This window comes from Vombatus ursinus, unplaced genomic scaffold, assembly GCF_900497805.2.
Source record: "Vombatus ursinus unplaced genomic scaffold, bare-nosed wombat genome assembly UNPS02014961.1, whole genome shotgun sequence".
Classification (NCBI taxonomy): domain Eukaryota; kingdom Metazoa; phylum Chordata; class Mammalia; order Diprotodontia; family Vombatidae; genus Vombatus; species Vombatus ursinus.
Window position 1 is genome coordinate 168,889 of NW_020954739.1, and position 20,793 is coordinate 189,681.

General features: G+C 39.9%; 1 protein-coding gene across 1 annotated transcript in view; it reads left to right on the top strand.

Annotated features, from left to right (window-relative positions):
• The window catches only part of TMEM259 (transmembrane protein 259), a 60,610-nt gene that overhangs the window by 445 nt on the left and 39,372 nt on the right, over positions 1-20,793 (top strand). The gene's annotated exons all lie outside the window — the stretch shown is intronic.

A 20,793-nucleotide genomic window follows, 5' to 3' on the forward strand; every position in this document is an offset into this window, starting at 1 on the left:
TTGTGCGGACCCCACCCTGGAGGGCTCAGCTCCCATCCCTCTGATGGACATCCTGCCCCTAGTCTCTAACACCCCCCCCCTGTGCGGACCCCCCCCCTGAAGGGCTCAGCTCCCACCCCTCTGATGGACATCCTGCCTACAGAATCTTTAACTCCTTCATCCCCTGGCTCTGCAAACTCTGTCCTTGAGTTGTTAACTTCACCCTTTTGACATCCTGCCCCTAATGCCTTTAATAACTCCTCCCCACCCCCTGCCCTTTGCACACCTTGACTTTAAGGGCTTTACTTCACATTGATCTGACATTTGTCCCCAAAAGTCTTTAACGCACACTATTTCCCCCTCCCCCAAAATAATCTTGGCCCTCAACCTTAATCTGAGAAGGCGGTGTGGTAAAGTGGGAGGAGCTGTTTATGGAGTTCGGGGATCTGAATTTGAACCCAAGCTCTTCAGTGTAAGAGCTGTGGACCGGTCACTTTAACACCTTTAGGGCTTGGTTTCCTGTCCTTACTGTGATGGAGGTTAGACCAGGTTCTACAGGCCTCTTCCAGCTCTGTGATTCTGTGATTCTGCACCACTGTCCTGTCCCTCAGTCAGCCAACAAGTATTAAAAGCTTACTCTGTGCCAGGCACTGTACTAAGTGCTGGGAAACACGAAAACTGGGACCTTGTCCTCAAGGAGTTCACATTCTAGTGGGAGAGAAAACATGCAAGCTACCATACAGCATATAAAATATATACAATGTAAAAACCCTGAGGATTTTAATACTCTCCATTTCCATTCTCCCCATTCCTACCCCTTTCCAGACCCTGTCCTCTTCTCTGCCCCTACCACAACCCTCATAAAATCTGGGCTTCCACCCCAAATCTTAGAAGACAGTGTGGTGCAGTGGAAGAAGTAATATATTTGGAATTGGGGGATCTGAATTCAAATCCAGTCTTTGCCTCTTTAGAGTTGTGAGATAGATTGTTACTTTAATGTCTTTGAGTCTTGTTTTCCTTTTCCATATTTTTGAGAAGTTTAGATTAGGTAATCTGTAAGATGCTTATCTGTGTTTCTTTGATCTTGTCCTGAGGTCTTTGCTCCCTTCTCTCCTGTCCCCTAGGTCTTTAACCTCACAGTCCTCCAACCTCCCCACTATTGGTCTAAAGGCTGGCAGTCAACAAGCATTTTTAATCTTACAATTTTAACAATAATTTCAATAAAACAATAATAATTTTAATCTTACTGTTTTCCCTGTAGGGGCAGGTAGGTGGCGCAGTGGAGAGAGTGTTGGGCCTGGAGTCAGGAAGACTCATCTTCCTGAGTTCAAATCTAGCCTCAGACACTTACTAGCTGTGTGACTCTGTGTGACCCTGTTTGCCTCAATTCCTTCATCTGTAAAAATGAGCTGGAGAAGAAAATGGGAAACCATTCCTCTATTATTGCCCCCCCCCAAAAAAAAAACAAAACAAAAACGAAGAGTCAAGACATGACTGGGGGGAAAAAAGACTGATTTTCTCTGCACTGTGCTAAGTGCTAGAGTTACAAAGGAAGGCAAATAATAGGCCCTATTTTCTGGAAGCATATATTCTAATGGGGGGATAATATTTAAATAACTAGGTACAACGTGCACATATATATAGAGTAGATAAAGACAATTTGAAAGAGGCATATTACAGTGGATTTTCCTAAGGTTAGAGCCCAAAGAGGACTTGAGAGATCAATTCCCAAATTTTATATATGAGGAAAATGAGATTCAGAGATGGGGAGTGACTTGGGCAAGGTCACAAAGGGATCAGATAGCAAAATGGCATACTTATGTTGAACCCAGGTCTCTTGTCTGCCAGTTCATTGCTCTTGTCTACTGCACCATAGATGCCTTTTCCAAACCTTGCGCCCAAGGTCTTTAACACAACAATCCACCTCCACCCCCATTCCCCCTTCCTCGGCCATAGAGCAGATGATAATCTCTAGACCATTGGATTTTCATAGGATTTATAGAGGTACACTCCTGAGCCTTTACCACTATCCCCAAGACTTATCTCCTTCCCTACTTCCTACACACATAGCTGTCCCTCCTCAGTGTCCCTGGTGCTGAGCCCTGCCACCCAGTCTTCTGGGATCCTATGGAAGAGTTTCCTGGCCCTTCCTCTTCCTACCTCTATCTATCTATCTGCTCCATCACTTACTAGGGTTCTGACCACAAGGTCTTCAGCTGTCCTCTCACCCCAGAAGAATCTAGTCCAACCTCCCTCATAGAAGGGGTTTTAATCCAAGTCTTTTGACTACAAATCTGTTGTCTTTCTGCCACACTATGGTTGCTTCCCTCTGGGGTCCACCCCTAAAGCCTTCAGCATTCAGGACTGCCACAAAGTCGTCGTTGACCCTCTGAGACCCTTATCCCAAGATCTTCAACCCTTCTGCCTTTTTTAGGGTTTTACCTGTAAGATCTTCACCTCAGATCTCTTGCCTCTTTTAGACCCTGCCCCAAAAGTACCTTCTGGTGTTCCACCTCAAATGTTTTTACCCTCCAACCCCCTCAGGAGGTTAGAGGGCAGGAAACATGGAGACAATTGGGTTTTCACAGGATTTGGAGCTGAAAGGTCATCCTGGAGGAACTGAGGCCCAAAGAAGGGAAGTTATGGGTCACACAGGGAGTGACTGTCAGAATCAGCAGTGGTGACCTCAGGTCTTCTGACTGCAGTGCACCATAGTGTGATCTCTTCTAGGGCGCCACCCCAAAAGCAGAGTAGACACCTAGAAGGGAAGAGTGAAAAGACTCCTGGGTGCGAATCCTGCCTCAGACCACTACATATGTGGGACAGAGGCCAGTCACTTCCTTTTTGTTTTAGTTCCCTCATCTGGCAGTGGCTTTTAAGGTCTCTGCTAGCTATAAATCCATAATTCTTTACCATCATACCAAGAGTTATTCCTCTGCACCCAAGCAGGTCACCCTATACTCCCCTGTCCCATATCCTGGAGTCCTGAACCCATGGTCTTTATCCTTAATCTCTTGCCCTTTCCAGACTGGGTGTTTACCATTTTCTCTTCACTTCATGCCAAGGCCCCCATGTAGTAGAGCAGATGATGGTATGTAAACTGGGGTCCTTAATCTAAGACCTATGAACTTTTAAAAAACCACCACATATGTTTATGTACGTGAATACATACATACACACAGGCATATGTACACAGCAAGTATATATGCACACACATGTATACAATATAGTAAATAATTGCACTATACACCTATGTAATTGATTTCTTTTGTAATTCTGTGTATTTTATGCATTTAAAAATCTGGGAAAGGGTCCATAGGCTTTACCAGATTGCCAAAGGGTCTGTGGCACAGAAAAAGGTTGAGAACCCCTGATGCAGAAATTGGATTTTCCTGGGGTTTAGACAGATAATCTAATCCAACCCCCTCATTTCATAGATGAGGAAATAGGCCCAGAGGGGTGAAATGACTTGACCAAGGTCACAGAGGGAGTAAGTAGCAGAGACTTGGAGTTAAGTTGTATCCAGGCCTTCTGACTGTAAAACTGGTGTAATGTTCACTATATCACAACTGCCCACTTGAGCCCCCATCCCCAAGAGTCTTCACCACCAACTCAAGATTTTTAATGCTCCCCATTTCCTAAGGTTTTGACCTCCAGTTTCCTGTCCCATCCATACCCAACCTCTAAGGTCCACGCATTTCTGGATGTTATAGGGCATGTGTCAACATGGAGACAATCTTTATAGGATTTCGAGCTGGGAGGACCTTAGAGTTCACCTTGTCCAGTCCTTACAGAAGAGCAAACTATGGCCCAGAGAGGTTAAGTTACACAATGTCACACAGGTATTAAGTAGTTGAGTCAGCAGTTCAACTGAATCTCCTGATCTCAACAGTATAGTTCTTTACTCTACAGCTGACTGCATCATAATCCCTACCCCTAGTGCTTTCATCCCCATGGCAGGATTTTTATTCACTCCTTTCAGACCCCTTCTGTAGTCCTACCTATAAGTTTTTTATTTCTGTTCTTTCCCATCTAGGGGGAAAGACTCCTAAAGTCTTCACCATTACCCTAAACTCTTCAACATCCCTTCCCTCCATCCCCCCTTCAGTCTCTTACCTGTCCACATCCCATCCCTGAAGGCATTATCACCATTCATAAAATCACAGATTTAGAGATGTCACTTAATCCATCTTCTCATATTCCCTCATTTAACAGAAACATTGAGACCCTGAAAGACAGAATGGCTTTCCCAGAGTCATATAGCTGTCCAGATTCGAAGCCCTAGTCTTCTAACTCCAAATTGAATTTGTTTTCCATTGGACTGTACTGCTTCTTATTCCTTTCCACGGCCAACTGTAATCCTACTTCCTCTGCCCCCAAAGTCTTGAACCTCCTCCTCCTTTGCTTCTAAGTTCCCAGCTCCAGATTTTTCAACCTCCCCATCTTTTCTCAGACCTTGTCTCCAAGGTCTTTATCCACTACTCCAGTCTTCTTTTGGAGACTCTCGCCTCTTTTGGAGTGATCTGTCTAAAAGTATTCACATATGTTACAAAAAGTATTCACCCACTTGGACCACTCTTTTTAGGATCGTTGTTCCCCAAGTCTTGCCTCACATATTCCCAGTCCTGAGTCCACTTTTTGCCCGCTTTCTAGTTTCATTGACCTCTTCCCTTCTCTAGGTTCAGTTCCTGACATGGTCACACACATTGAACACCTGATTTCCTTTCCCACGCTTGTTCTTCATTCTTCCCTATATTTTCCATTTTTTGTGTGTGTGTGTGGGTAGACCCATCTAGAGACAGCCCATATTCAATGGTCATCAATTTAGAGGGGGGAGGAACTTAGACTAGGCCTTGAGGCCACAGGTTCCCCACCCCTGGACTAGGTCATTTACTCTGACCACCTTGCTTTTATGGACAAGGAAAGTGAGTTTCAGAGAACTGAAGCAACTTATCTAAGATTATGCAGGTACTGACAGAGCTGAGATCCAATCTCAGGTGTTTTGATGTGATACCTCCCCCCTCCCTTCCCAAGTCTTCCCACCCCCCCCCAAATTAGACAAAGACTTTTTATTTCACTTATTAGGTTCTGGCAGGTTCCAATAAACTTTTCCTGGCAGAACGATGGGTTTCAGATGACAAAACAATTTTTTAATTCATTTGGGTAAGTATCATTTGTTGGTCTCTACTGAAAGAGGAAGGAATGTGTGTGACCTAACAAGACTGTAGAGGTATCTTAAAGGATTAGGCCAGGGGATAAACAGAATGAAGTTGGCCTGATTTATTTTACAAGCATAAACTCTTGAAATAGGTAAAAGTAGATTTCTTAATTGTGTTTATGATATGGCAGTGAGAAGTGTGTGGAGTATGCATTGGCATAAAGCGAGAGTGATTTTCATTTCTTGTTAAGGAAGGAAGAACTTAGTTTCCTTAAGTACTGATGCATTCATTTAATAAACATTAAACATATACTGTGCTGGAAATACAAAGCTTAGGTAAGACTCAGTTGCTGTCTTCATGGAGCACATGGTACAGGGATGACAAAAAACAGAATTATGCTATGTGATAATACCTAATTCACTGAAGAGGTAAAAAGGAAAGTTTGATGCTTTGTGAGGTCCCTGGGAACGCCCATTATTCTTGGAGGAGGTAGCATTTGAGTTTGGTTTTAAAGAATTGTAGTAATTTAATAGGTAAAATGGAGAGAAAGAATCTCTTTGGAAATGTTGCAAAGGAAGCGTTCAAAATATAGGTTTGTCCAGGGGTTAAAATCCTTTGGACATTTAAGGAACCAGCTGAAAATCTGCTAGAGAAACATCTACCCTGCACAGGATGAGGTATTTCACCATTTTATCTAGTCTCTGTTTTAATTACCCTCATCTTAACAGACTCAGCTTTGGGTAAAACATAATTCCGCGTTGGTAATGAACTGAAGACACAGGGATATAGACACTTGGAGCTGGAAGGGGCACAGAGAGAGCCCATTCACTTCTCTTATTTGACGAATGAGAAAGTGACTTGCTAGCATCTGCATAGTTGGTGGCCCTTCTTAAGGTATGGTCTTTCAGTGAATGTTACTTAGTTCTGCATTCTTTAAATTAAGCCAAAATTTAGCTATGAGTACCCAAATGTATGTGGTTTCAGTTGTTTGATACAAGGTCAGAAGATGGGTTTTTAGTTCTGGTTCTGCCACCACCTTCGTTATGTGACCTTGAGTTGAATCACTTCTTTTCTTTAGGCCTCCATTTCCTCCTCTGTCCAGGAGTCAGACTAGATGAGGATTTGGACTGTATGACTTCGCAGGGCTTTTCCAGTTCTAAATCTATGATCTTGTGATCCCTGAGGTCTTTTCCACTGCTGACATTCTGTGATTTCTCTCGGTTCAGTTTCTGCTTGTTTAGTTAAGACGTAGCAACAAGCTGAATCATCTCTGTATACTGTACTTGTGTCATGCACTGATGTTGGCCAGTTGGCCAGTGATTTAAGGGTAAGACAAACTTAACCTATTTCTATCCTATTCTATCTGTTCTGGATAAATTGCCAAGACTGAAGAAAGGGTGTATTGGAAAGAACCTTAGATTAAGTTTTAGGAAATCTGGCTTTTAGTTCTTTCCCTGCTGCTACTCTTTTTTTGTGTGTGGGCCACAGAATCATAAGATTATTGACTTTAGCCCTACAGGGGGATCTTAGAGATCCTCTAGTGCTAATCAAACATCCATAATTTTCTAATTCACTGTCCTTTTCCATCCATCACAACCCTGATGGTCTCTCCTCAGAAAAGTCAATATGAAAAAACTGAGAACCAGAGAGGTTAAGTTACTTTCCTAAAATTACACAGATTGAAATGGCAGAAGTGGAGTCAAATCTAGTTTTTCTGATTCCAAATTCTATCATCTATAAATTGAAGGGACTGGACTAAATGATCTCTTAAGATCTCTTCCTCTCTTCCAGTTCTGACATTCTGTGTATAGTATTTAACAAGACTTCTCTTCCTAGTCCTAGAAATTATTACAAGCAGTGGCATTATTTACAGTAAAAAGCTATTTTCATTCTTCTAGCAGTAGAGGAGTGATGGGTGTTTCATCTGAAAAGGAGTAGTTGTTGGACACTCCTAGGGTGCAGTTGCCAAAGCTGTTTATGCTCACTGTGAAGATGAGGCCCCTAGAAATAACAGAAACCAGCTATGTTAAACATACCTTGGTGGCTGAAAGAGTCTGCACAGATGCAGCCCTAGTTCTCATATTTGTGTGTATTGGAATCCCCTGGAGGCCAGTTACTGAAGTGTTTAACTAATTTCTTTGCCACAAGAGTTGAAGGCAGTGATGTAAACTGAGTGACTATTTTGATGTAAATTTTAAGAAATAATTACTATATGACTTGGATCATCCATCTGCCTAAAGCCATTTGCCAAGGTGCTCCAAACTTGTCAGCATGTTAACAGCTCTGATGTTTGTATGTAGTCCATTAGTGTCGAGCAATCATTTTATACAGATCTTATCTCACTGAACTCTCATCACCACTCTATGAGGTGACTAGTGCAATAGTACTGTACCGTGTTTTGTAAATGGAGAAATTAAAGCACAGAGAAAGGTTAAGGTACGTTCTTAAGGTTACACAACTAGTGAGCAGTACAGCCAGGAATCAAAATCAGAGCCAGGCACTCTTGATTCCAAGTCTAATACTTACTCTTTAAAATATAGATTTGTGTGTGTGTGTGTGTGTGTGTGTGTGTGTGTGTGTGTGTATTGAGTCCTAAAAGTCTGAGTGAAGTTTTAAGCTTTAATAATTTCAAAAGCATGAATTCTACAAGCTACAATAATTTTTGAAAAGTTAATTATTTAAATTTTTAAAATATCGATGTTAAAATTCAGCACTCTAGTCAGTTTTGAACTTGGCAAAAAGCTTTCATCAGTGACTGAAAGGACTGCATTTGTAACTCAGTAGCCTTGAGATCATCCAAAGAATGAGGTTTTGCTGCGTACACAACAGCTTTGACATGTTTGTCAAAAAAGCTTTAATGGAGATCTGGTGACTGAAGTGAACAAACAAGAGGCCTTCCTCTACCCATTCGCTGACCCAAGAAGTGCCATTCAGAAACTGTAGCTTGATGGGACAGCTTGATGGCTCAGTGGATAGAGTACCAGCTCTGGAGTCAGGATGACCTGAGTTCAAATCCAGCCTCAGACACATAACACTCACTAGCTGTGTGACCCTGGGCAAGTCACTTAATCCCACTGCCTAACCAAAAAAACAAAAAACAAAAAAAAAACACTTGAAAGCAGAAACTGTAGCTCACAAAATGCATGATAACAAAGGTGCCTCATCTCATTAAAAATTAAAAATTTATTATTAAAAATTCACAAAACTAAATATGTGTAAGATAAATTTAAATAATTAAATTTTCAAGTGATTTTTGTAAGTTTGTACCCTTTTAAATACATATGAAGTTAATAATGCTTAGAATTGCCCTAAGATTTTTGGGATGTTTTATACACACACACATACACACACACATTTATATATTTTTACATATATATATATATACACACACACACACGCACACACACACATCCTGCACAGTTAGTGCTTTTTATTTTTTAAAAAATAATTTATTTCATTAAATATTTCCCAATTACATGTAAAAAATTTAACATTTTTTTTTAATTTTGAGTTCTAAATTCTCTTCTCCGTATATTGATTATGCATGTGAAGTCATGCACAACACATTTCCATATTAGACATGTTGCAAAAGAAAACACAGACAAAAAACAAGAAAGTTTTTTTAAAAAAGTGTGCTTCCATCTCTTCTCAGTATTCATCAGTTCTCTTTTTGGAGGTGGATAGCATTTTTCATGATGTTCCTTTGGAATTGTCTTGGATAAGACTGATCAGAGTAGCTGAGTCTTTCACAGTTGATCATCTCTATAATATTACTGTTACTGTGTATGATATTCTCCTGGTTCTACTCACTTCACTTTGCATCAGTTCATATAAGTCTTCCTAGATTATTCTGAAACCACCTGCCTTGTCAATTTTTTTTTTTTGGCTAGGCAATGGGGTTAAGTGATACGCCCAGGGTCACACAGCTAGTGTTATGTTGTCTGAGGCTGGATTTGAACTCAGGTCCTCCTGAATCCAGGGCCGGTGCTCTATCCACTGCACCACTTAGCTGTCCCTTTGTCATTTTTTTAATAGCACAGTAGCATCCCTTCACAATCATATATCACAGCTTGTACAATATTCCCTCAATTGGTGGGTATCCCCTCAATTTCCAATTCTTTGCCACCACAAAATGAGCTGCCCAGAATATTTTTGTACAAATAGGTTTATTTCCCCCCCCCTTTTTTTATCTCTTTGAGATACATAAAATTGGTACTTTAAAAAAAAAATCACTGTCATTTCCCAATAACACCTCCCAAAATACTCTCCTCCTCTGGAACAAAGAAGTACAGTTAAACAAAACAAATTGTGACACATTGATCATGTCTGACAATTACCTCATTACCATACCCATGGACTGTCTCCTGTCTGGTGGGAGGAGGGAGGTTTATTTTATCAGTCCTTTGAAGTTGACTGTCATTTCATTGATCAAAATTCAGATGTCTTAGTTTAAGCCCCAGATTTTACAGTGTGAGAGGGAGTGAAAAGAGTATGGATTTGGAGTCAAGGGATCGTAGATTTAGAGCTGGAAGGGTCTTTAGAGAACAAGTCACCTTTCCTCTCTGGGTCTCAATTAATTCATCTTTGCTATGAAAGGGTTGGACTAGATTATTTTAAGTTCATTTCCCCCCTAAAAAGCTTAATGATCCCATGAAATTCCAATATCTTGGCAGCTTTGATATTCTTTGAGTTGGTGAGATTGAGAACAGCAAGTGTATTTTTATAAGTCCCTTGGAATGTCTAGAGGATGCTGAGCTGCATTGGTGACTCTTTTAGTCAGTTAGGAGCAAATAACTAATACTTTGTAAAAACTCAGGGCAGTTTAGTCACACTGTTTCATGTTGAATTGTTCCAAGTCCAGTTTATTTACTTCTACTTTTCTCTAGCTGGTTACAGTTTACTATCTCCAGTGTGCAGTGTTTTGAGTTTTTTTCCCTTGTTGGCTTGCCTTCACTTCCCCTTTTCATTCCTGTAGTTCCTGGACCAAGTTTTCTCTTTGAAAGCATTTTATTTCTGAGCCTAGAGTAGAGGCCCTGAGTAGAGGTAATGCTGTTGTGGTGGTGACTGGCCCTGTGGGACTGTTTGTTGGTGTGATATTAAGAACCTGTTTTCTCTCTGAGCTGACTAAACATTTTCTTTGTAATTGAAACCTCTTTCACATGAATTGGTCCTTTCTGGCTTCCTGGTCATATCTATTCAGGCTGCATAAGAAATGAAAATTGAGCTGAGCTGGTGGTTATGTTTCATTTAAAGCCTTTTGTTTGTTTTTAAGTCACAAGAGATTTTTTTCAATAACTAAATCTTTTTTAAAAATGTTTATATTTAGTATTTTATTTTTCCCCAGTTACATGTAAAAACAATTTTAACATTAGTTTTAAAAAAAAAATTTGAGTTCCAAATTCTCTCCCTTCCTCCCTCCCCAACACCCCTCAATGAGAAGAAAATCAATTTGATACACATGTGCAGTCATGCAAAACATTTCCATGTTAGTCATGTTGTGAAAGAAGAAAACACAGACAAAAAAAAACTAAGAAAAGTAAAGAAAGTAAAGAAGAGTATGCTTCTGCATTCAGACTCCATCAGTTCTTTCTCTGGAGATAGGTAGCATTTTTCATCATAAGTCCTTCAAATTTGTCTTGGATCATTGTATTGCTGAGAATAACTAAGTCACAATTGAGCATCAAAATGTTACTGATACTGTTTATAAGGTTCCCTTGGTTCTGCTCATTTCACTTTTCATTAGTTCATTTAAGTCTTACAAGGTTTTTCTGAGAACATCCTCTCGTTATTTCGTATGACACATTAGTATTCCATCACAATCATATAGAACTTGTTTAGCCAATCCCCAATTGATGTACATCTCCTCAGTTTCCAATTCTTTGCCACCACTAAAAGAGCTGCTATAAATATTTTTGTACATATAGGTCCTTTTCCTTTTTGTTTTTTATCTCTTTGGGATACAGACCTAGTAATTGTACTGTTTGGTCAAAGGATGTGCATGGTTTTATAGGCCTTTGGGCATAGTTCCAAATTGCCCTACAGAATGCTTGAATTGGTATACAACTTTACTAGCAGTGCATTAGTGTCTCACTTTTCCCATATCTCCTCCAACATTTGTCATTTTCCTTTTCTGTCATAATAGCCAATCTGATAGGTATGGAGTGGTAGCTCACAGTTGTTTTAATTTGCATTTCTCTGATCGATAATGATTTAGAGCATTTTTTATATGACCACAGATAGCTTTGATTACTTGATCTGAAAACTGCCTATGCATATCCTTTGACCATTTATCATTTGAGGAATGGCTTTTATTTCTATACATTTGACTGAGTTCTCTATACATTTGAGAAATGAGGTCTTTATCAGAGAAACTTGCTATAAATTTTTTTCAGTTATGATTACTATGTATGTATTTCTCCATCCTATTTCCTTCCTGTTTATCCTGCTCTCTCTCTGTTCACCCTGTCCATTCTCAAAAGTGTTTTGCTTCTGACTTTTACCTCCCCAGTCTCCCCTTCCTTCTATCAGTTCCATCTCTCCCCCTCCCCACTCCTTTTCTTATTACTTTCCCTTCCAACTTTCCTGTATGGTAAGATAGATTTCTGTACCTATCTGAGTGTGTATGTTATTCCCTTTTTGAGCCATTTCTGATGAGAGTAAGGTTCACATGCTCCCCAGCACCTCCCCCATCTTCCCCTCCACTGTAAAAGCTTTTTCATGCTGCTTTTATGTCAGATAGTTTACCCCATTTTACCTCTCCCTTTCCACATCTCCCAGCACGTTCCTTTTTCTCACCCCTTTATTTTTTTAGATAATTATCCCTTCATATTTAACTCGTACATGTGTCTTTTCCTAAAAATGAGAATGTTTTCATACCTTCTGTTCAGCTCTGATCTTTTCATCAGGAATGCTTCAAAGTTCTCTATTTCATTGAATATCCATTTTTTTTTCCACTGAAGGATTGTGTGTGGTTTTTCTGGGTACATGGTTCTTGGTTGTAATCATAGGTCTTTTGCCCTCTGGAATATCATATTCTAAGCCCTCTGGTCCTTCATTATAGACACTGTTAAGTCTTGTATGATCCTGACTGGCTCCACGATATTTAAATTATTTATTTTTGGCTGCTTGCAATATTTTCTCCTTGACCTGGGAGCTTGGAATTTGGCTATAATATTCCCAGGAGTTTTCATTTTGGGATCTCTTTTAGTAGATGATCCGTGGATTCAATTTCTGTCTTACCCTCTGTTTCTAGACTATCAGAACAATTTTCCTTGAAAATTTCTTGAAAGATGATGTCTAGGTTCTTTTTTTGATCATGACTTTCAGGTAGTCCAATAATTCTTAAAATAGCTCTTCTGGATCTATTTTCTAGGTTAGTTATTTTTCCAATGAGATATTTCACATTTCTATTTCTTCATTCTTCTGATTTTGTTTTGTTTCTTGATGTCTCATAAGGTCATTAGCTTCCACTTGTTCAATTTTAATTTTTAAGGAATTCTTTTCTTCAGTGAATTTTTGTACCTCTTTTTGTACCTTTGTAACTGGCCAGTTCTGCTTTTTAAGACATTCTTCTCTTCGTTGGATTTTTGTGCCTCTTTTACCATTTGATCTATTCAGTTTTTAAAGTGTTGTTTTCATCAGTATTTTTTTGTGCCTCCTTTACCAAGCTGTTGACTCTTTTTTTCATGGTTTTCTTGCATCATTCTTATTTCTCTTCCCAATCTTTATTCTACCTCTCTTTCTTGATTTTTGAGCTCTTCCATGGCCTAGAACCAATTCATATTTTTTATTTTGAGGCTTTTGATGTAGAGATTTTGACTTTGTTGTCCTCTAAGTTTTTATTTTGATCTTGCCTGTTAACCATAGTAATTTTCTGTAGTCAGGATCTTTTTCTGCTGTTTGCTCATTTTCCCAGCCTATTTCTTAATTTTTACTCTATGCTAAAGTGGGGCTTTGTTTCCAGAAAGGAGGGGGCACTGTCCCAAGCTTTAGGGTTTTTGTGCAGCTGTTTTCAGAGATAATTCTCAGGACCTGTAATATTTTTGGTTCTTCCAAGGTGGTATGATCTGTGGTGAGATGTTTTAACTACGCTTCTGGCCTATGCTCTTTTCTGTGAGCAAGAACAAGCACTCTTTTCCACCCTGTGACCAGGGTCCCAGCTCCCCTGTGGCTGCAAGCTCTCGTGTGCTAGTGATCACCCTGGGACTGAGACCCAGGTCACAGATCCATATATAGGCAATGCAACAGTCCTGCCCTCAGTACCAACAAAAGGACCCTCTATAATTTTCTTCTGACCAGTTGTATGACCCGCTTATCATCTGTGGGCTAAGAGGTCTGGAAACCACCACTGTTGCCACTGATTCAGTTGCCCCCAAGTCCTGCTGCTAGTTTGTTGGGGTGTGGCCTGCACTGGACTGAGCTCCATTCTCACCCCCATGCAGCAGACCTTTCCTCCCAACCTTCTAAGTTATCTTGGGCTGGAAAATTGTTTCACTTCATCCTTTTGCCACTCCAGAATTTGTTTTGAGGAATTATTTAAAGTTGTTTGGAGGAGTTTTGGGGAGAGCTCAGGCAAATCCCTGCTTTTTCTCCTCCATCTTGACTTTGCCCCTCAATAACTAAATCTTAAGGCCTTTCTCATTGTATGGAGTAATCCATGTTTAGCCTGGAGAAGAGAAGCCTTAGGGAAGGATATGATTATGGTCTGGTGGAAAGAACACTGGGTTCAAATCCTGGCTCTGTGTGACCTTGGGCAAGTTGTTTAACTTCTTTGGGTCTTAGTTTCCTCATCTGTAAAAGAAGGGATTGGACTGGACTTTAATGACTCTTCTAGATCTGTATTTATGACCCTATAAAGAACTGTCATAACCAAGAGTAAACTATCCTCTGGAAATGGAATAGGGGGTTATATTTGTTTTTGCTAATAATGTCCTTGCCCTTCATGAAAGCATTGCCTCAGCAGCAAGTCTGAGCCTTTCTAATTGTCTCTGGGGAGATGTGCAGTACTCTGCAGTGCATTCTTTTAGATTTCTCTTTGGCCTCCAGTGTCTGTCCTATTTATCTCGCTGATCCCGAAGGCTTTTGTGCTCTCCTTAATGCGGACTAAGTGTTGGCAGATGCTTCTAAGTTTCGAAACCCAGAATAGGAGGAAGGGAAGGAGCAAGTAAACACCTAGACAAAATGGGGGAGAAAGTAAATTTTCACCTTTCCAAACACAGAATGTCAGAGGTAGAGGAGGGCTGAAGCCAAGGGGAACAAGTATCATAGGATTTAGACTTGGAAGAGACATAGTTAGAAGTCTTATGGTTCAGTACCCTCATTTCACAGATAACAAAACTGAAGCTCAAGAAAAACTTGCCCAAATCAAATTAATTAGTGACAGAACTAGGACCTGAACATTTCTGAGCTTCAGTTTCCTATGTAATGTGGGGGTAATACCTGCCCCACCTTCCTAGCAGGAATTTGGAGTTAAATGAGATATGATACTGGCTCCCATTTTGGGGAGCCCCATCTTCCTCAGATAGGTAAGTTCATAGTCTGGAGTACCTCAAGGTTATGAGGAAAGTACTTAGAAATCTGGACGTACGAGTTGTTACTCAAAACATTGCTAGTTTCTTAATTTTCTCCCTTTCCTGCACTCTTTTATTTCATCTTCAATCTTCAGTCCCTAATTCCTTGATTCTTCCAGTCTTCTTGGCCCTTTCCAACTTCTTATACTTTATATTCAATTTATATCTTTATTGAGCACTTAATGTGTACCTAGCCTCAGGGCTGTGGAGGATATAAATGAAATTCATAAAGATGTTAAGGCTGTGAAGGCTTCTCTTTCTCAGCCTTCTGCCTTCCTTCGTCTTTTATTTTTTCATATGAAACTAACTACCCACCATAAAATTTTATCCAGTGCAGGAGTTCTTAATCTTGTTTGTGTCATGGCAGCCTGTTGAAGCGTCCTGGTCCCCTTCTGAGAAAAATATTTTCAAGCACATAAAATAAAGTACATGAGGCCAATTGTATTGAAAAACAATTGTTAAAATATTTTTTTTTAAATAAGCAGTTCTTGAAACACTTAATAACTCTGATCAACACAATGATCCACCACAATTGCAAAAGACTCATTATGAAACTTGCTTTGCACCTACAGATAGAGAACTGTTGGACTCAGAGTGCAGATTGAAGCATCTTTCCCGTTTTCTTTTTCTTGCCTTTTTTTTTTTTTAACATGGCTAATGCCAAAATGTATTTTGCGTGACTATACATATTTGTAAGAGGTTTTGTTTTTCTTGGTTTCACATTGGCGGGGAGGAGAATTCAGAATAGGAAGAAAATTTTTAAAAGGCTGTTTTAAAAACTAAATTTAAAAAAAAAATAACACAAATAAGTTTACAGACATGGTTAAGTATTCCCCTAATCTAACGCATTGTTGTTGTTGTTATTATTAACATTCCAAATGGTGATTGCTTTTTATTTCTCCTTTGGAACTTTCAAGAAGGTCGTTCATATATATTTTTATATATTCATAGATATATATATATATTTATCCTTGGACAAACATTTTTTTAAATGCCTAGAGAATAGAGATTTGTCATAGAAATGTTGACAATTTTCACTTGCATGGGGTTGGGATGAACCATTTAACAATAGAATGTTAAGCTGCATATGTCAGCATATGGCACCATATTGTGGAAAGAGCCAGTGGATCTGAAGTCAGGAGATCTGGTTTCTGTTACTGGCTCTATCACTAACTCACTCTGTGACCTTCAGCATGTCACTTGTCTCCTTCCCACCTTTCCAGCTTTCTTATATTTTACTCCTTTACACCCACTAGGTGATCTTGCTATACTGGCCTGCTTGCAGTTCCTCAAATATGATGTGACATTTCCTTCTCTGAGCCTTTGTGCCAATTGTTCCTCATGCCTGGAATGCTCTGCCTTTATGTGCTCCCCTCTCCACCCCAGTTTCTTTGGCTTCCTGCAGTACTTAACCCAGATCCCATCTCCTACAGGACAACTGCTTCAGCAATTGCTAATGCCTTCTACTTTCAGATTACCTTCATCTCCTCGTATGTGTGTGTGTGTTTCTGTTTTCTATGTTTCATATGTTGTTACCCTTGCTTCTTGAGGGCAGAGACTGTTTTTGTCTTTTTTGTGTGTGTCCCTGCTACTTAGCACTATACCGAAACATAGTAAATGTTCAGTAAATACTTCTTGACCGATTGACTCTGAGACTTAGTTTCCCCATTTGTAAAAAGAGAAGATTGGACTTAATGATCTTTAAGGTCTCCAGCTCTGACATTTGTATAATTTATTAGACTGTGCTCTCTGCCCTATCTATTGGGAAGGTAGAATTTGAGCATAAGAAACAACCAGAGCATTAGAGGATGACATATTTTAAAGTTAGAAATTTATCATAATCAAATGACAAATGCTAAGAATCTGTCAAGTTCTTTTGATTACACCAAAGATAAATTTCCCTGTGTCTGTCCTCTGTTGCAGAAAGGTTTCATGTAACCATTGTCAGGGCATGGTAAGGTGCACAGTAATAGTATGTCTGATGTTCCTTCTACTGAGAACACTCTAAGGATCACACAAATAACTTTGTCCCCTACTAGAGTAACCAGAACTTGTTCTTAGGAAAGTAAAGCAGAACCAATTCATCAGATTAACATTTATTTTCTTATTTGGCACTTTGAAAAGCATTGCAAGGATAGGCCTTACATTTTTACTGCTTGAAATGGAGGGTAAAGCCTAAATGATTTCACAAATCTGAGGTACCAGGTCGTAGAGCCAAGAGATTTGATTCTGGTGAACTGTATTTCTAGTACTATCTTTCTCAAATTTACGGAAATGTCCGTAATTGGTTACATTTAAGCACACACTTAGCTTGGCATTTGAGGCCCTTAACAAGCTCTAATTTCTCTTTCCAGTCTTATTCCATACTGTTCCTCTTTTGGTGGTCTACAGTCCAGTCATATAGGATTGATGTTATTCAAACTTGTCATTTGATCCCCTGCCTCTGTGCATTTGCAAGAGCTTTCCCTCATACCTGGAATGTACTTCTCAGAATCCCTATGTTCCTTCAAGACTCACGTGTCACCTCTTGTATGAAACCTTTCCTGAACTGCCAGTTGTTACTGCTAGCTCTCCCTCTTTAGATTACCTTTATTTACTTATTGGTGAATTTATACTTTCTCCTAGTAGAATATAAGTTCCTTGAGGGTTTTTATCTTTGGTTTCTTTGTAGCCCTGATTCCCAGCATCTTAGGTACTTAGCAAGTGTTTATCATATTGATTAGTAGAATTGACCATACTTGGACATGTAAGATGTGGGAAAGTGAGAGGTCAGAGAGGTTACAAACCAAAGAGACCGGAAGAATAGTACTGCCTTCCACAGAAATAGGAACATTCAGAAAAGGGATGGGTTTGGGCAGTTGGGAAGATGAATTCTGTTTTGTACAGGTTGGGTTAGAGGTGTCTACTGGATATCCATTTTGAAATGTCTAGGAGTAGCTCAAGGGAGAGACTGCCCATGAGAGCTCATAGGATCACCTATGTATAGAGAAAAAAGAGGACCAGGAACCAAGCCTTTGGAGACACATGTTTAATAGGTATGACATGGATGAAGATGAAGCAAAGAAGAAGTGGTCAGACATGTTTAATAGGAATGTATATGTATAGCATATAACAGATTGCATGCCATCTTTGGGAGGGAAGGGGAGAAAAATTTAAAACTCAAAAACTTATGAAAATGATTGTTGATAAATCAAAATAAATTAATTAATAAAAAAAAGAAGTGGTCAGACAGGTAGAAAGGAGAACCAAGAAAGTAATGTCATAAAAATCCAGAGAACAGAGTGGCCAGGAGGAAAAAGTAATCAACAATGTCAAATGCTTCAGAGATTTCAAGAAAGATGGAAATTGAGAAAAGGCTGCTATCGATTATGGGCAACTCTGGTGAGTGAACAGTTTCATTTGAGTGATGAGGTCAGAAAACAGTTTGCAGAGGGTTTAGAAGAGAGGAGAGGAAGTGAAAATGTCTACTATAGTTTTTCAAGTTTAGTTGAGGTGACACTTTTTCCTAAGAGGAATTGCTCCTAATAGCAAAGGAGTCTGTCTGGCCTTACCCAGCTGTAGGAGCAAAGGAATGAATGGCTTTTTCCTTACTAAAAATTGGTGACAAGTCATGACAAGTGTCAGTTTTTAATATAAAGGGTAGTATGTATCATATCCTTTGAATAGCGTGGTGTAGAGGTGAAAATAGTAGCTAGGACTCTGGAGATCCATGCTCTGGTCTTTGTTTTGCCAGTTCACACCTTATGACTTTGCGTCATGAAAAAGGTCTGTGAGTTTTGATGGACCACTGTCTTAAAATGAGCCAACAGTGTAACATGACAACCAAAAAAATCTAGTGCTGTCTATTCAGGAGAAGCATGGTGTCCAGAACGAGAGAGTTGATAGTTCTGCTGTAGTCTGCAGTGATCAGACCACATCTAGAATATTATGTTTGTTTGTTTGTTTGTTTTTGTGGGGGGTCATGCTTTAGGATGGACATTGACAAGCTAAAGGGCATCCAAAAGAGGGCTGCTAATAGGAGGGTGAAGGGACATAGGCGCAACCCTGGCACAGGTTCTTACCACCTCATGCCTGGACAATTGCAATAACCTGCTGATTGGTCTCTTCACCTCACATCTCTCCCTCCTCCACTCAGTTGCCAAAGTGATGCGTGTCTGACCATATTAGTTCCCTACTCAATAAACTTTACTTGCTCCCTGTTACCTCCAGGATCAAGTATAAAAATCATTGGACATTGAAAGTCCTTCCCAACTTTGCCCCCTCCTGCCTTTCTAGTCTTCTTACACTTTATTCCCTTCCACATGCTATGATTAAGTGATGTTGGCTTTCTTGCTGTCCTTCAAATGTAACACTCTGTCTTCCTACTCTTTGCGTTTTCACTGGCTGTCTCCCATTCCTGCAATGTTCTCCTTCATCTTCACCTACTGACTTCCCTGGCTTTCTTCAAGACTCAGCTCAAATCCTATATTCTGTAAGCTTTCTTTCCCAGTCATCGTTTTCCTTCCTTCATGCATTCCCTCCAGCGTATCCTGCATCTATCTGGTGTGTGCCTTGCTGTTTGTCCTGTTAGTATGTTAGAGCCCTTCCGGAGTAGAACCTGTTTTTGCCTCTCATGGTATCCCCATTGCTTAACACAGTGCCTGGCATGTAACAAACACTTAATTAGCTGTTGCTGTTTTTGTGGTTGATCCGAGCTGAAAGGGACTTTGTCTAGTCCAGTGCTTCTTAAGCTGTGCGTTGAGACCCACGTGTAAGCCCCATGGGATCTCGACCCACATTTTAAAAGCACTGAAGTGTCACGAGTGGAAAAAGTTTAAGTAGCCCTGGACTCTAGTCCAGCTCCCTCATCTTAGATGAGGAATGAGCCTAGTGACTCAACCAAGGTCACACAGCTAGGAAGGAGCAGAGATGGGGTTTGGACTAAAGTTCTTTGACTCTAGACCCAGTACTCTTTCTACTCTATCATGCTGCGTCAGAAAAGACTGAAGAGACATAGTTTTGTCTTCAAGTTTTTAAACTTTAAAGTGTTTGTTAAACTTTAAATTTCCACTGGTTCCCCCAAGTGGAAGGCGGCTAGTCTTGTTTTGCTTGGCCCCAGAGAACAAAATTAGGAGCAGTGGGTAGAAGTTGCAAAGAGATAGATTTAGGATTGATGTAAGAAAAAATAAAATAAAATTAGTGCTCTTCAAAAGTGGATTAGCTTGCTATGAAAGTTTCTATTGGAAGTCTTCAAGTTGAAGTTAGATGATCACTTGCCACTTATGTTGTAGAAAGGATTCTTGGTCAAGTCAGCAAGTATTTTTCAAGCACCTGCTTTGGGCCAGGCACTGCTGGAAATGCAAAGAAAGGCAGAAACAATCCCTGCCTTCAAGGAACTCACAGTCTGATGGGGAAGACAGTATGCAAACATTGATGTACAAACTGTATGTGTATAGATAATGTCCGTGTGCGTTTATTTTCACACACAAATACTGGTTAAATTGGAGATGATCTTATGGGGAAAGCACAACATCACGGAAGATTCTGGGTCGGGCATGGGTTGGACTGGATGTGCCCTGAAGTCCCTTTTAACTGTAAGACTCTCCTTCTCTGGGCCTTGTTTTCCCTAAATTTTCTCTAAGATCCATTGCAACTCTTAAATTCTTGTGATGTAAATGGATCAAGTGAGATCATGGATATAAAAGACTTTGTGACCATTAAGTTCTGTATAAATGTGCTGTCATCAACTTTGTCATAATCATCACCCCAATGGTCACTTCCAGTTCTATAAATAGTCTTTTAGTCTTATCTAGATAAAACCTGTCGTGCTTTTCTTATATTTGTACTGAGGATCTGCATCTGTGGACTCCAGATAGGAATTTGGGTTGTAGCCCTAAGCACTTAGTAAAATCCTAGTGTGCTGATGACTGGTAGACTGTCACTGTTGAGGCTGATAGACTCTTCATTTATATTTCCAGAGTAAACATCTCGGCCTCCTGGACTTGCTGATGTTGATCTGTCATTGAGTAGCTGATAATTGTTGAGAACATTTGAACTTGAAATGTTGTAGTAAAACCTGGTTCTGGAAACACAGGTCTGTGTGAAGA